Raw genomic sequence first — 13,314 nt, forward strand, 5'->3', positions numbered from 1 at the left:
GGTGTTACTGTCAGCCCATTTCTCCAGCCTGTTGAAGTCACTTTGGATAGTAGCATGACCCTCTGGCCTATCAGCCACTCCTCCCAGTTTGGTGTCATCTGCAAATTTGCTGAGGGTACACTCTGCCCCATCATCTAGATCATTAATGAAGATGTTGAACAGGACTGGGCACACTATTGATCCCTGGGGTACACCACTAGTTACTGGCCCCCAGCTAGACTTTGTGCTGCTGATGACCACCCTCTGGGCTCAGTCATTCAACCAGTTTTCAGTCCACCTCACTGTCTGCTCATGCAGCCCATACATCAACAGCTTCTCTATGAAGACCTTATGGAAGACAGTGTCAAAGGCCTGACTGATGTCCAGATAGACAATATCCACTGCTCTCCCCTCATACGGCTTTTGATTTTGTGGTGGGTGGACCTTGGCCGGCTGCCAGACCCCCCACTCTGTCTCTCTCTCACTCTCCCTCCTCAACAGGACAGGAGGAGAAGATAAGATTAAAAAGCTTATGGATTGAGATAAAGGTAGTTTAATAAGAAAAGCAAAGGCCATACATGGAAACAAAGCAAAAAGGATATTTATTCACTACTTTCCATCAGTAAGCAGATATCCGGCTACTTCCTAGGATGTAGAGTCTCAGTATATATAGTGGTTGCTTTGGAAAACAAACACCATAAGGACAAATGTCCCTCCCTCCTTCCTCCTTTCCCTCTCATTTGATTGCTGAGCATGATGTCATATGGTATGGAATAACCCTTTGGGTCAGTTTGGGTCAGCTGTTCTGGCTATCTATGTTCCCTCCCAACCTCCCGTGTACCCCCATCCTACTAGCCTTTTGCAGGGTGAGGGTTGGAAAGACAGCCTTGGTGCTGTGTGAGCACTGCTCAGCTGAAATATTGGTGCTTTACCAACACTTCTCTAGCCACAAATGCAAAACACAGAACTATATGGGCTGCTGTGAGGAAAGTGAACTCTATCCCAGACAGACCCAGTACAGGGATTTTTTTTCCCCACTTTTAATGTCCTTTTAAGTCTTTTAAAGGTAGTAAAGATGATTAAAACAGTTTTGAGTTCCATCTGCAAAAGAGATGAGACTAAAGATCTGGTGTGAAAAAGCAGATTTACTGAAGTTTCAAAACTTTGTAGTTACTTGATTTCATTCCCACAGTATTTAATATATTAACTGAAGGACTATAGGATCTGTGACTCTCTGATGATGAGATAAAGCTACACATGCCACCAGTAAACACAATGGAAGAACACATTTTAGAGGCATCACACGTAACTTCAGGTGTTTGCAATGTTAGCTTCTTAGCCTAGGCTCCCTTTATTATCAACTGAAGGAAGTAGACACTTTTAGTCAGAGTTCCTCAAGATCTATTTTATTTTTTTTTTCAGAATGAGGTGAACAAAGTCCTATTTTGTCCTAACTTGTAGTGACTAGCTCATACTAAGATGTCTACCAATGAACAGATAATAACCATCCCCATTACACAAGATACATGACTGATTCAAGCATTATTAGTGTTTGGAAGGAATTGCACTGGAAGGCTTTCCACTGGATTCAGCTCTATTGAAATTAGTTATATGTCTCCTTAGAAAGACAAAAGAATGAAGAAAGTCATGTAAATCTATAAATAAACTAAACTCTCCAAGTCCTGCTTGCTCTCCTGATAGAGTGCTTGCAGGTTCTGGGATATATTTCTGTGCATGCTGTAACAAATGTTCACCAGGGTATTTTTGGAAGAGGGACTTCCTGTCAAGTGTCAGGATTCTTCTTCATCTATTAGTAATAACAGCTACATGCCAGAATATTGCTGTTGACTATGAATCATTATTCTTTCATTGGTTTGTATCTAGATCATCATAAATGAGGAAGATTTTCAAAAAGCTATTCCTTTCCAAGACAAATGTTATTGTTTTGGTTTTTCACCTGATTACTGGCTGTTGTAATAGCAGAGCTTCTGCTGCAGAATACCTAATTAGGTAATTCGCAGAGTTTTTATTATATGTTGTTCTTTATCAAATGACAGCAGCTACAGAGATTAATAAAGCTGTCAGCTGTGGATAAATTCATAAGTGATTATTTCAATTTTTATTCTCAAGTGATACTTATTAGCATATTGTCTTTTTTATTGAGGGAACTGAAGTGGATAGATTGACTAGAGTTATCTCTTTAACATGAGGTAGCTTCAGGTTTTGTTGAATAGTGTCCTCCCTAGAGAAAGGTCCAGCAGCAGTAGAATTTTAACTAACTGGTAGACAAAGTGTTATTATTAGTATGGACTACATATTTAGCTGGCAATAAGGAGCATCATAAAGTTCTCAGAAAAAGGAAGGGGAATTCAGAAGCAATTTTCAAGTATGCTTAGGCTAAATATTTGACAAAAATTGCATCCTTGCCTTCCTGAAGCATATCATTAGAAAAGCTGCAGAATTCATTTAATTATTAATATACTTTTAATGACAATAGGTTTCTTATCAATTTAGTAAATATTATATCATTTCCTCTTTCTTAATGGAAGCTTGCAGACCACAACTCTTTCGTTGAAAATGTTCAGTGAACCCATACACTTCTTCTCAAAAAGAATTGCATGATCATACCAAGTGACAGAACAGCACTGGAATTTTTATTGTTGACTCCAGTGGATCCCATAATCCATCTTACTCTCTGCCTTCACCCTTCTAGTTAATAATATTAATCTGCTGTTTTGTACTTCTTAATTTAGACGCTGATGTTATAAATGGAATCAGGAGGGATGGACATGAATTTACCGGCATGAATCCAGTCATAGGACAGAGGCCTTAAAAATTAAAGGTCTTTATGACATATTGGATTCAAATTTTTAGTGTAAAATATAATTAGCAATTTTTGGAAAAACTGAATTCAATCCCTTTAAAACACCACATGAAGCACAGCTGCAAAGTATAAATATTGGTATATTTTAATCAAAATCATAGGAGGTCATACAATTATCTTTCATTTACTTAAATAGAAAACAGAGGATCTTTTCTTTACAACATAATACAAACCAAATATTTACATACTACTGAAGACACTGATTTGTCAACTTTATGTACACACTTACACTACATGCATTACTATTACCTGAAATGTAATAAACAGTTGTCTTGCATGTTAATTTTTCTAGCTGAGAAAAATCAGCAAGAATTACAAAAGCCTGGGTTTTTGACTTGAAAATAATTTTTTTTTTTAAGTCATTCAAAACATATACACTTATATTTGGAAGAAGTATCTTATAAAAATGTTATTTGTAATGGTAAGCTTTATAGAGGCTGCCTTTTTCTCTACTGCTTGGTCTTTCAGGAATATAAGGGTAGTCTGTGGGTCTCTCTCCTAAGGAATAGTTAAGATCAAAAGTGTCTTGACCATAAACCCACTCTGGAGTGCATCTCTATCCCACTTTTTATAAATATCTGTATTCATGTGTACATGTTTATAGAGAACAGAGGCAGGTGCTGATTAGCAAATGAACAAACAGATAAGGTACTTTGGCTTGCCTGGCTTGTAACGTACCTCCTTCTGCTTTCTCTGCTCTGACAGAGTTCTTTAGTCATAAGGATATTGCCTGGTATTAAAAATGAAATTTGTAAACCATTTACATCCAGAATCTTTCCCTCAGCTCATTGATCAGATTATTAAATGATTCAAGCCAGCCATATTCACTTTCCAATAACATTAACTGATCAAGTCTGACTGATGAAAATATTAATAGAAAACTCATTTTAATTGCATACACATTGCTTGGGGCTAAATAAGTTTGTGCACATACTAAACTAGAACACAAAAATGTGACATACCCACAGATATTTTTCAAGCAAAAAAGAGAATTCACATTCAGTAAATGAACTGTTCTTTCTCTATAGTGAATCAGGGTGGAATTACACCATTTCTGTGCAAGGTCATGGAAATAGTATGCAGAACCTCATTATCCTCAGAGAAATCCAAAGAGAAGTTTTGCTTCAGGATTTGTCAAACTGATAGAATTTCTCTAATTCACCTTGGCACTTTTCAATGCTCACACTTTTTTTGCTTTACTGTGCAACAGTCTAGCTTTCTAGTAGATTGTGGTCATCTGTCTATTGCATCTATTCCTTCAGGACACACTAACTGCATGTACATTGTCATAAAAAGAAGTCTCAAGCTCAGGTTTTTCCAAGTCTACCCAGAGCTGGACATAGGGCAAACTGCCTAGCACATCTGAAAGGGGAGCAAAAGGCGGACACCTCAAGGACTCATTCAGCTTTAAATAGCTTTCGTACACATATTGCCTGCAGTGTAACCAAGCCCAACCTATTGGGTCCTTGTATCCCATCTGCTCTTATGACATGATGAGTGACAGATAAATGCAGTGGTTTGGAAATACTTCTTAAAAGGTTCCTAGTGCTGCCTGTTACACAGCCATCATGGATGTCCAGAGACAAGTCTTAAGGTTACATTGGGCTTTATATCAGTCCTGGCATTGGCCAAACCAAATATGGTACAAACAGAGCATGTTTGCTTTAAGGTATGAGGTCCCCTTGTTTTCTTGAGTCGAAGCTTTTCAACTATTTCTGGTCTTTCCATGGACCCCTCAAAAAGGAAAGTGTTTCTGCCACATTTTCCCCAAATATCCCTGACTTGACTACTTACAATATGGCTATTTGACTAGGATCTGGATTTTCATACAGTCCACTGGTTTCACTGATGATGCCAATACTGTAACAAGCCAGAAGTGTTTACACTCTCCATCTTGATCTACACTTGTCACCCTTGTCTAACATAATTTATACAGAAAAAATAAAGTTAACCATGTGTTTCCTCAGTCGCTACTTCTTTAATGGTGGAGGTCTCTAATTACATCAAAAAAGACATGTTTAAAAATATTTCTATACTTTTCTGTAAAGAAGCAGATGATTTAACTAGCCTGATAATAATTAATTAGTTTCCTTTACAACAATCTTTCAAAATATAGCTTAAATTCCAGCTACTGGGACTGGAATATAAGCTTCATCCTACAATCACAAAAGAGGAGATCAAGATCACGTTCACATTAACATTTAACATCATTAAGTCTTGTAACACAGGAAGTTGCAGACAACTTGGTGGAGATGCGCTTAAAAAAGCCACAGTCAATTAATAAAGAATTTAATAGGAAATTAAACAGTCAATATTTACAGAAAATAGTCTGCTAAAAAAATAACATTTTTAATGAAACTGTAATATATTTTAACAACATTTGGATCAAAAGTAAGGAGGTTTTTTAAATGTAAATTATTTAAACATCTGCAAGACAACACATTTGAAGCATTCTGATAGGTTAATTAAAAAGTTGGCACACTTCACGCAATAAAAATTTACTAGTAGGTGTAAAAAAAGTAGTTGTAAAGAGTAGTGTAGCATAACCAGTGATGAAATAGAACTAATTTGCAGTGTTCTATGTACTCATCAATGACAAAAAAAAGAAAAGCCTAGTATGAATAAAAGAAAAAATACCAATTAGAGCTTCCTGAAAAACTGAGTCCAGATCTAATACCGACAATTCTAGAAATATGTTGATAAGCTAGAAAAAATATTATTTGAACAGCCACATATGAATGAACAGAGGACTAGAAAACAGGCCAGCAAGAGATTCTAAGATCTAAATATGTTTAACTTGACAGAGACAGTTAAGTCATGACTTGATCAAAGTTTATAAATACTCACTTAGGGAACAGAAAATTTATGATAGAAGGGTCTTTAGCCTAGCACATAAAGGAATAACAAAATCCAAAGGCTAAACACATTTCAGCGTAGCAGTAAAATGTAAATTTTTATCACTGAGTGTAATTAAGCAGGGGAACAATTCAACACTGGTTTTGGTGAATTTTCAATGCATTGTACTTCAAAGAAAGTTTACATGAGAAAATTCTCTGGTCTGTACTATGCAGAGATTTGAATTAAAATCATTATGACTGTCCCTAAGCCAACACAATATACTACCATATGAATCTCCATTAAAAAGTGGAAGTTGGAATACAGGTGACATTTCCATGGTATTTATGTGAAATAAAACAAGGACAAAATAACCTACCCTTAAAAACACCTACACTTGGAGTAAAGCAAGTCATCATTTCTAACAAGTAATTTTTAAAGATTTTTAAATTTGTATAAAATAAAAGAAGGTAACTGCATTGAAGAATATATTAGAGTAAGAATAATTTTTTTAGTTATTTTAGAAAGTTCCATTTGCCATTAGGGAGCAAATAACTACTGGAAGCAGCTTCATAATAAGTAAAGTGGGTTTTTTATAACTCAGAATTGTCCCGTATAATTTTGTTTCTTCTTTCCTTCTTCTTTCCACATCGGCCCAAAGCAAAAAATATTTTTTTTTGTCTGAGGCCTTTCTTTCCCTTTTTTATCTTAGTTTTAACAGTCAGAAGATAAACTTTTAAAAACAGGTCTTATATTGGAGACTATGCAAACATGACTGCAATATCATGAGCAGGGATATTATCCTATCATCATTCTTTCCAAGAGGCATTGTAAACATTTTAATGTTTGTTTTCATACCTATGGGACTCATTGGCTTTCCTTATAAATGTAATTTATATAACTTTGAATACTATACCAATAATGTCAAGTATAATTAGTTTTAGCTGCTAGCTGACCTGACCTATAAATTCTTGCGGGAAACCACTGACAAGGTAGAGCACAAATCATTTTTTTTCCCCTTTTAGAACTAAAAGGAATCCATACAGCTAGAAATAATATTTTTTAGGTCTCTGGAATGAGTAATTGCTAAAGCTCTGTTGCTGTGGTTTTATAGTCTTCTCTGAAAAATGAGAATACAAGGCATTTTTAGCATAAATCATGATATCAATATGAATTGTGACAACACTATAAACAGCATGCTCTTGTTCTCTCTGAAAGTAAAAAATATTTTTTGCAAAGAGCTGATCAGCATCTGTGTGCCATGTATTTGGAATCACATGTTGTGGATGTAGAAGCCTTGTGCCATTGTTTCCCATTTTTGTTCAGCTGGTAGATCACAGAAAAATTTCCTGGATTTGGGCCATCTGTTGAATCAGTTTCATTAAGTCCTTAAAAATGAAGCTATCATACTCCCTAGAACAAACAAGAACTGTCTTTCCTACGCATATGTTGTGGGGATGGAGACTTTAAAAATAAATTGAAATATATAAAATAACTCCAAATTAATAAGCAAACATATTAAGCATTAGAGTTTCATAATGAACAAAAACCCACTATAACAAAATATTTTCAGGCATTGACCTTAACCATCATATGCTAGAATCCTAAAACCTGAAAACAGTACTCTAACTTAAATTTTATTCAATCTTAATCTGACTTGGACCTTTCTGCTCAGCAACTCATGCTGAGTATCCTAATTAAGAATTAAGATTAGACAACACCTAATTATTTTTAGATTATATATTTTAAACCCAGAAGGAAATATAATGATAATCTATTCTAACCTTCTCTACAGCAGACAAATCATGCACTAATTTCTGCACCAAGATCATAATTTCTGTGTAAGATGTAATGTATCTCTTTAAATGCCATCCAGTGTTGATTTAAAGATCGCAAGTGATGGAGAATACACCACATCCCTAAGTAATTTCTACCACTGGTTAATTATCCTCATTATTAAAAGGTGCCTTATTAGGAATCTGAATTTGACTAGCACAAGCTTCCAAACATTGGCTCTCATAATATAGTATGCTTTGAAGACAAAAAGTATTTTACAATTGATAATTAGTAATAGCAATAGATAATTAAAATAGACCTTTTCACTACCAGGTTCAAACAAGGAGTTTAGGTGTTCAGTGGTCATATTCTTTTTCTTTTTTAGTTGACATCAGCACCAATATTTTTCCACAGAATTTTATTTGAAAAATATTAGAAAATATATTTAAAATCTAAACCAGATAAGATGTCAAATTCTTTTGATAATTGTAAGGAAACTTTTTTCTAATCTCTCTATATATTCAGATGTTAACAGTATGTTAGATGTGCTTAGCATGTGACAGAAAAATCACACTATTTTTAAACATGAGAATCCCTTGGGTTTAAGTTTATAAATGTTATTTACACTTACAGTAGCATATGTTTGCATGAAAACCATTATTGTACACGATAGGGTAAAAGGATGTACAATGCTAGGTGTTTAGGGAATAAATTAAGATTAAATATGGTAGAAAAAGGGAAAGGCTTAGAAAAGACAAGTATTTTTGTTTGCAAACTCCCTTAAAGCTTTCTCCCTCCTGTCCCTCACCTTTTAAAGAGGTAACCATAACTTGCCTTTATAAGAAACTCACTAAAATTTGAAAAGTAGCACTTTCTTACTCTTCCTTGCAAAGTTTTTTCATGAAGTGCCTATGGAAATTAATTAAATGACCTAACAGAAAAAAGTTGGTAACTTATAAATACATTTTTATAAATATCACCACACATTGAAAATCACCACAATTGTCATAAAAATACAAACATAACTGATCTATTCTTCACTAATGCTCTCGGGTAAGATTCTTCATTATGCTGCCCCAACACCTGGAAAATTCAAACCCAAAGAAGCTCAGTGAGTTGGTGTATGTGAAGATCCTGGGTGAGCACACACAAAGGAATGGATAAATTAGTGCTTCTGTTGCAAGATTTGCTTCATCACCCATGCCATTAGAAAGCTAGAACATTTAAATCTAAAAGCCTAGGCCTAAGGTGTAAGACTTGTACTACTGTCAAGCTGCTGAAGGAGCAGCATCTTGTCTTTAATGGAGTTCATTGTATAGCTTTCAGAAAGCTGGCGCTCAAAATATCAATAGAGACAAACTATTAACTCAGGCTCACAGCTCAAACAAACAAGTTCTGTGTAGGAAATCTCTAAAAGAAACAAGACTCTAAGCAACAGACTCCTGGACATGACTTTGTCTCCCTGACTCCATTAGCATATGCTCCTCACTTTGGAGGAAGCTCTGGCCTGTGGATCTACAAAGCTAGAGGTCCATCAGTCACTGGACTTCAGACGAAATGGGAAGGGCAACTTTTAACCTGGAATCAATTTCTGGAGTTCATGCCTTCACCAAACTCCATTCTTTAGTAGCAGGTGTAGATATGTTTGTATATTTACTTCTGACTTTCAGAGTTCATGTTTTAGCTGCTAACATTTCTTCCAAAATGTTCCAGAGTACTGGGTGCTTAGTAGAGTTGAAGAATATAAAGTTTAACAGGACACAGATCCTTGAGAGATCTGAACTGGTAAATAGCAGAGCTGACAGTATACAGAATAATCACAAAGCAATTCAGACACCTCAAAACCCAGGACTGTAGCTTTGTAATTCAATATACATGTGACACACCCATGGAATACAATGCTGTCTTTAAATTCCTTATGGTGTGCAGTTAAATCTAGACATGCTTATTCTTAGGATATGAAAGATTGCTGTTATTGCTGACCTATGGCACTGGCTCAAGCCAAGTTAAATAGAAAGTAGCTAGCACTGCCCTCTTTATTTATGCTACCAAAGGGAATGAAAGCACACTTCCAAATACCAGTATTGTTAAAGTTTTTTCCATTCTTCCCCTTTTTAAAAAAAATGAATACAAATTTATTTTAAAGTCAATGGGCAAAGAACTTAATAAACCTCCAAGAAGGAAAGTCCAGGTGTTTTGAAATACTATGTTGTCTTTTGACTTGAAGGATTACCTGAAGATTGGAACTATTCTGTTTTTTTCTATAGTGACATTGCCACTTCTTGTGATAAAATTGTTTTGATAAAATTCTCTTTATTTACAAGTAACACAGAAAATTCTGTTTCCTTGAATACAGAAAGGCTTATACAAAAGCAGGTACTGCCCTAATCTAAAAAGTATAGAGCTCCTCAGCTTCATTAACAGAGCTACCCTGCTTTAGTTGTAGTAGCAGGAAAGTGGGAGGAGGCTAAGGTCTTCATACAAATTCACACCTCTTGAGCTTCCTTACTACCTTCTCTCAGCATCTTTGGTCTTGCCTGCATTTCTTTCCCAGAAATGGACAAGGCTTATACAAACACAATGTCAGTTGAATTAGTCTTTCCATTCTTGCCCTTGTCATCAGTTGTTAAGAAAACCTACTGGAGTCCTCTTGTCAACCTCTGCTAAGGCCTTGCTATATGCCAGTTATTTTTGGTGATGCTCCTACTCTTTCTACCTGCTCCATAAAGAAACAACATTATTTACAAATATCTTCAACCACCTTTATTTAAATACAGCAAAACCAAATGGTGTTCACGTGACTTAAAACAAGCACAAGGGAAGCCTGAGGATACTTTTTAAAACCTTGCAGTATACAAACATTCAGGACATAATAATTTATTCTTTCATACGCTTAACACCGTGTTCCAAATAACCACTTATAAGTTGCCTTTTCCCATCTTTCCCCTTGTCTTCTGTTGCAAGTATCCACAGACCTGTCAGGGTCATATTGAAAATCCAATTTTTTTTCTGAAATTCAGAAATCCAACATTTCCCAGAAATTTCACCGAAGACACAGACACTCTTCAGCTGACTAGTGAATATGCCACCACTTTCACATTCTCCTGCTTTTTAATCCTCTCCCAGAACTGATTTTTTTTCCTCCTGCCTCTTTTCTTATCTGTGTATTTCTAACTCCACTTCATAGCCCTCCTCTCTGACTCTTCATTTCCTCAGCTTTCTCAGCAAGGACATTAATGTTACCAGCTGGCCCTCTTCTCAGTCTCAATTGCCTTTTTCCATTTTTTTTCCTCCCTAAACTCTTTTTTTCTTTCCCTACTTGCTTTTTTTATTATTATTTTATTTTTTCCTCCTTCTAACTTTATTCTGTTCTGGGCTAAAAGAATTTGAAAGTATCAAGAGCAGAGGCAGATGCAGCCCTGAAATGAATGGAGAGAATACGAAGTTGAGTGGCTGTATCTATACCATGTGACATTTCTACCTGTACTATCATGGCTAATTCTAACAAGCAGGAAAAATGTCCCCTTAGCCATCCCTCTTTCCCAGAGAATTCAGACACTAGGATTTTTTCATCCCTCCCTTTTTCTGTCTGTTTCTTCTACCCTGTTTTCCTCTCCACCTCCTATCCCACCTTCTCCATTCAGCAGCATGATCCCTATCAGTCCATTATAAAGCCCTTTTTATTGGATTTAGGATTTAATAAAGCTTTGAAGAATAGTTTCAATATATTAGCTTCTTCTAAGACAAAGGAGCTGGGGCAAACTTCTGCCTTGGGAAATGTCCTTTTCTGTTGTGAAAAAATGATGGCAAACATTTCTCTGCCCAACAGTTTGCTTTTAGACATTCTATAGGAATCTTATTTTCCTAAAAAGCTGACAGGTATAAAGTGTGATGTGGAATAATAATAACAAGGCCTCCACACTATTCTTCAACTGCAAGTCACCTCCTTCTCTAGTCTAAACTATAAATGGCTGTTACAAAAATAAAGTTTCAGAAGCCTACTTTGCTCCATATTTTATCTCTTTTAAACCATTAGGATAGCTTGCAAAGGGAAAATGACTGCATATGATTCACATTTCCTTTAAGTACTAAAAATAAAATTTATATTGAAGTCAAGTTAGTCAAGTTAGACTAGTTAGTCTCTCAGGTCACAGACTGAGAGAACTCATGCCAATGAGTGATAGAATCTGAAGTAGAGAACATGGGCTTTATTCTTCAACTGAAGAATTTAAATTTAATTTAGGAGTTTAAGATTAAACTTAAACTCACATGTTAATTAATTAATTATGCTGGGGTTTTGTGTCATTTCCCATTAATTACTAACAATTGTATTCTTGGAATACTGTAATGACTACCTTTAATTCTTTTTTTCCCTAAAACAAAAATTGTCAGCTAAGAACCTGCTTTCTATTTATGTGTTAGCAAATACCCAAACAAGATGAGACAATGTCCTCTCAAATTGATAACCGACATGGACTTAAGTCATCATAAAATCTAACTTCTAAGTATGTGGGTGTTGTAGATGGTTCCACATGCATGAATAAAGTATACAGATTTCCCCTACAATTCAGAGGGGGAGACAGGCACATCGTACTAGATTCCAAAAACCTAGGCTGACAAACTACTTGCATTTAGGAAATGTTAGTAATGGGATTATTCTCTGGGGCTTAAGCCTCTTTACTGGGCACAGAATCATTTTGGTTGGCAGGGACCTCTTGAGATCATTTAGTCTAACACTCCTGCTCAAGCAGGGGCAGCTAAAGCAGGTCACCCAGGATGATGTCCAGTCAGGTTTTGAATATCTTCACAGATGGAGACTCCACAGTGTTTCTGGGCAGCCTGTTCCAGTGTTTGACCAACCTTGCAATTAAAAAAAAAAAGTGTGAGATACTTTGTGTCCTTGAGAAATTTCTTCTTCATAGTTTAAAAACCTTAAAAATGCAAGATTATTTGTAGCTTGATCTCTTCCCCACAGTAGCTGCCTTCCGTCATTCTCAGAAGCCTGGAGAGGGAGCGCACTTATTCTCTTCGAAACTAGAAAGGAGATGTCTTTTCTACCCATACACAAAGACACTTCCACTGTTTTCTAATAGCTTCACCTAGGCTTTTGAAAATACACCTTTTTCTAAGAAAGTTAAAAAAAAAAAAAAGGAGACTTCTTGAACTGCTAAACCTCCAGTTTTCAGAAGAATGTCCAAGCTACCATGATTTATAACCTGAAGGAGATAGCAGATCTCTGTCTAGCAAATTCAATTCATTGTCTGGAGAAGACTAACAGGTTTGGAAAGGAGAGGAGATACAAGAAGGAATAATTGTATCTAAGCACTTATGACAGTCATCATAGAAGGACAAAGCCTGACTTCCACATTGTGTGGAACATGCACTCATCGAGTGACTGGAAAATGTAAAATATATAGAAATCAGAGGGCAATCTTTAATCTAAACAGTCATGATTTCCATTTAACCTTTCTTTCTCTCCTTCTGTGCAAAGTAACCCAACTTTAAAAGGTCTTCTTCCCCTCCTCTTCTCTTTCCCTACCAGGGAGTTCAAATAGTTCCCTATAAAAGCATTGATTCTTCCATGAGAAAGGAAAGGGCAATTAAACATGGGTTTCTCAAATCCTGAGGTAGATTCCTCATCACCTGTCATCTCAGCAATTGGTGGTATTCAAAGGGTGGTGATATCACTATCAATAGTTCAACTGCCATGTTTTGAAGAAAAAAGAACTGATCACTATACTTTTAACAAAGCTTCATATGTTTTGAGTATACTTATCAGAGTGGTCCTCTTTGGCAACATAAGCAAGAGAACACCTAACTTGCGAGTCTTACGTGGAGTT

This window comes from Aquila chrysaetos, chromosome 5 (assembly GCF_900496995.4).
Source record: "Aquila chrysaetos chrysaetos chromosome 5, bAquChr1.4, whole genome shotgun sequence".
In the NCBI taxonomy this organism is placed as follows: Eukaryota; Metazoa; Chordata; class Aves; order Accipitriformes; family Accipitridae; genus Aquila; species Aquila chrysaetos.